Below are 5,057 nucleotides of genomic sequence, written 5' to 3' on the forward strand. Positions count from 1 at the left end.
CTGCGTCTATCGCCCTGCACCGCCGAGGATGTGAATCATGTCCGGCCTCGGATCACAACAAGGGTAGCCACCACCACGGCGCCATCATCCACAGGCTCAGTGCGGATCGATAACGAAGGCAGCCATCACCATGGCATAGTGCTAGGAGGGTGAAGCTGCGCTTGATTGAAGAGGATGACACGACATAAGATCAGTGGATACACACGTCGCTGCCGTCCATGCATGACGGTCTTCGTTGATGTTGAAACTCATCTATACCACACACAAGTCACGAGGAGACGACGGCTGCACCTGCCATTCTATCCAAGGAGACCAGGGAGAGGCCTCAGATAGCCCTACGGTTCCACACGGCCGCCGGATAGTTTATCTGCGCCGAGGGAGCACGGGCGTCAGCCCTAGTGCCCAATAATAGGATTATACTTGTGTCTAACTAAAGAGATTAAAGGCGCATGATTGACGATGCCTGCCATCAAGATCAACGGCAGGGTGCTGGAGCACCATGACACAATGTAGGCAACCACCACATCGAGACGAACAAACACGGCTCTAGCCACACACACCAAGATGAGAGGGCATGTCTGCACCTCCATATACATCTACATCCTCGTTGCTGGGTGAGCGCGTTAAGCCAGAGGAGGTGCACCAACACCGGACAACCATGTCGAGCCACCATGTCGGACCGCGCTGGATGGGCGTGCTACATCAACACCATGCGTCCTCTCCACGTCAGAGAGGAAGACGGCGAGGGCGAGCGAGGCTGACACTATAGCTGCCTACGCTACCGCGGCTTTACATTTGTTGCACCAGCTACACGCCATCGACAATGGCCACATGTATACCAACGTCGCCGCCACACCATGGAAGTCAGTCTATACCATGGATGCCGCCGCACCACAGAGGCGAGCCCGGACGCCATCAACAATGGCTCCGCGTGTACTGTTGCACCATGGAGGCGATCTCGGATGCCGTCAACACTGGCTCCGCATCTACACCGTTGTTGCTGCCGCACCACGGAGGCGAGTCCGGATGACGTCATGGAGGCGAGTCTGGACGCCATTAACCACGGCTCCATCTACATCGACAACGACATGTTGCCGAGAAGGCGAGCCCACACATGTTGTCGACCATGGGCTGCTACGTGCTTGAAGTGGAGCTAGCCTGGAGGTGGATCGGCAATGGCATATGTCAAGCTGCATGTGTACATGTATATATATGTATATGGTGCGCTCCAGTTACTGCTAAAACAAACATATGCACATACACTTGCTACTATAAGCAAACCACAGGGAGCTTGGCGGCGCTCAAGCCCTTAATCAAATCTGTATACTTTTATCTTATGTATGTCAGGTGAAGCTGCCCGGACACTCGGCTCCACACCGGCAATGCAGCGAGCGACTCCATCCACTGCGACAACATAGTCTTTCGGCATCGACTAGGCATTGACGAGTGGACGGCATCGACACATGAAGCTGGTGGTCGAGCAGCGCTACACCATGGGCTGACGAGGCCTTTTTCTACTTCAACGACTCCACCAAGATCAAGTTTCCATGACGTGCCCCGACGATGCTACCGAGGAAGTCCGAGGCGATTCAAGCTACACCAACCATGCAAGTGCGACTGCGATGACACCATGTGTCGTTCGACACCGACGAGGCAAACGACGCAGGCGGGCATGGCTGATATTCCAGCCATGTTGTACAGGCTCATGGACCGACGAGGTCCTCACGCCAACGCCACCTACATCTACACCAACACCATGCATGGAGAAGTGAAGCAAAGATTGACGACGATGACCAAAGCAGCTTAATCGGAGGTACTCTGTGAGCTTGACTCGCAGGGGTAATTAACTGGGAGCTTTCCGAGGCAGAACCATGAAGACCATGATCGCCTAAGCTAGATCGCCGCCATCAGGCTATGGAGCGCACACTTGTATCTGGGAACTCAATATTTGTATTTCAATAAAGTTTGTGTTCCCCTTATTTATTTATTTTTGTGTGTACTTTGGTACACTGGCACGCCCGCGTATTTATTTTCTTTGTGACGGAGAAATATGTTATATTTTTCTGTCCAAACTATATATATATATATATATATATATATATATATATATATATATCCCATGGTTCCTCTAATAGCAATATGCCAGCAAGAGATGACAAGTTTCAAAAAATATCAAAAGTCTTGATCTAAGAGTATGACACTCCTCTCCTTGGATCCCGTTTTGACCAGGCAATATATACAAGGTAAGGTATGTCACACCTTCTATACTCTCTAAGCTTAAAAAGAAACATGTTTAACAATGATGTACCGTGAGCTCCACAAATACCACATATACGAGTGATCTAAGAGCACCTATGAGGAAAGAGGTAAGCTAAGTTTTCTTTTCAAAAATATACAAAAACTCCAAGTGATAGGATTGATAGAAAAATGACCTCTACTTCGAGCTGATCCATTCCTCAAATGTTCACAGTCATATGGTGGACTCTACTAAACTCCTGCAGTACAGGTATAAAGGAATTTTTGTCTAATCTTAAGCTTATGCTTTAACCATACTTTTCTCGAGGACGAGTAAAAGCCTAAGTATGGGGGAGCTTGTTGACACTCCTTAAGTATCAATTCTAAGTGTCAACTAAGCATGATAAAGGATATAATTGCAATACACCACCTAGACATAGGGTTTATACTGACAGAATTCTACGAGTTTTGGTGTTTATCTGTTTCTATAGGGAGACAACTGCAAAATACCAAAAGAGGCCCACAAATAAGGTTTACATAGACACATAACACTTCGGTACAAAAAAAAAGAACAATCTAGAAGACCCTAGAAGCACCACCCTAGAGGGAGGGACCCACCTGCATGCAGGGCAGGGCGGGCGCCCCCCCTAGGGTGGCCGCCCAGGCCAGGCGGCCAATCAGGCTCCACTTCGCGGATTAGGCTTCCACCACCTTTGAGGATTAATCTAAACCATTCATTTAAGTTGGTTTGATCCAACGGTCGACGTTCATTTGAGGGGGCTATATAAGCAAGGCCTCAGGCCCCCTACCAAGTGCAATCCATTATTCATCATAATATTTTCCAAAGAGGATTCACTAGAGAGAGGGTCTCTTGAATGGATCTAATCTCTAGGTGAAAGCCCTAGTTTGGTTTTGGATAATTGATAAAACCCTAGTACTAACCTCTATACTAAGTGCGTAGACTTAATGAGGTTGGTACATGCCAAGTGATGGAGCAAGTGATGATCATGGTGATGATGGTGATGACCACAAGATGATCAAGTGCTCAACTTGGAAAAGAAGAAAGAGAAAAACAAAACCCTATGGAGATCAAGGCAAAGGTATTGCTTAGAGTTTTGGTTTTGGTGATCAAGACACCATAGAGGTTGTGACCACATTTAGGATAGATAGTTGTACTAGAAAGAGGGGAATTCTTTGGCTAAGCGGTTATCAAGTGCCACTAGGTGTCATTGTTCTTGTGCATGCATTTAGAAACTAGTGAGCTAACTTAACTCCTTCGAAGAAAATGATTGTGAAAATGCTAACACACGTGCACTTGTTGGTACACATTTGGTGGTGTTAGCACGCTTTGAGAAGGAGGTGGAGTTTGAAGGGTAGAGAGAGGTGGAGTTTGAAGGGTACACATTCGGCGCTTTTTGAGAAAATGAAGTGCATATTTTCTATTGCACCGGTGAGAAAATTGGAGAAGTCACGAGAGTGTTTCTCGCTGAGAAACACTCGCCGGACGCTGGCCCAGAGGCACCGGACGCTGTGTCTGTGCGTCCGGTGTACAGGCAGTGCCTAGCTCAGCTAGGGTTAGGCACCGGACGCAGGTTAGACCCTATTGGAGCGTCCGGTGTTCTGAATCTAGTGTTCTGCGCTTTTGCAATGCTCTCTGGGTATGAGACCGGTGAGCACCGGACGGTCCGGTGCTCAGCGTCCGGTGACCCCGCGAGTTTGCAGACCTCCCTGAGTTTAAGTCTAGTGAGTACTGGACACGTCCGGTGGCAACTTAACCACGTCTGGTGCTCTGCAGGTGACCATTAGAGATCGACGCACGAAAGGACAACACATGGCTGTTTTTGGAGCACCAGACGCAGGGGTTGAGCGTCTGGTGCCCCCTACGGTGCGTTCGGTGACCCCGATTTTAGCCCAGTGAAAGAGCCAACGGCACTATTTGTTCGAGGGGCTTATAAATACGTGTTGGCCGGCTTGGGGCTCACCCTCTTGGCATTCTAGCATACTTGACATCCTTGTAAGCCTAAGCATACTCCTCCCACTCATCTCCTTCATAGATTATTCATCTTTGTGAGATTGGGAGTGATTCCAAGTGCATTTGCTTGAGTGATTGCATCTAGTGGCACTTGGGGATCGATTTGACTGCGGTTTTCTTGTTACTCTTGGTGGTTGCCGCCACCTAGACGGCTTGGAGCAGCGGAGGAGCATTGGCATGAGTTCATGATTGTTCGTGGCCATCTCCCGGTGATTGTGAGGGGTTTGTGCCTACCTCGACGGAGAGCCAAAGGCAACATTAGTGGATTGCTCGTGTCATTGAGCTATCTCACTTGTGGTCGGTTTTTGTGGTGTCCTAGTGAGGACGAGGTTTGTGCTACACCTCTTAGCCACCGAACCACCAAGTGTTGGTCGACACAACGGGGACGTAGTGTGCTGGCAAACACGTGAACCTCGGGTGAAAATCATGTGTCTCCTTTGTGATTGTTCTTTGGATTTCTCCCGGTGATTGGACTTCATATTATTGTGATTGGTTCATCCCCTACACGGCGGTATAAATATCTCTTTCTCTCCATTTACTTACCGCATAGTAGTGCAACTAGTTTAGTTGCTAGTCTTGCCTTGTGTAGCCTAGTTCACTAGTGTAGCTTTTAGTGACATAGCTCTTGTATGCCTAGTGATCTTATCAACTAGAATTGTTGGATAGGTGGCTTGCAAACACCCGTTTAGAGCTAGAGCAAAAAGCTTCACTTTGTTATTTACTAACCTCTTGCTCTAGTGAGTTTGTAGAATTTTTAAATAGGCTATTCACCCCCCTCTAGCCATATTAG

Source organism: Sorghum bicolor, chromosome 4 (genome assembly GCF_000003195.3).
Source record: "Sorghum bicolor cultivar BTx623 chromosome 4, Sorghum_bicolor_NCBIv3, whole genome shotgun sequence".
Lineage (NCBI taxonomy): Eukaryota > Viridiplantae > Streptophyta > Magnoliopsida > Poales > Poaceae > Sorghum > Sorghum bicolor.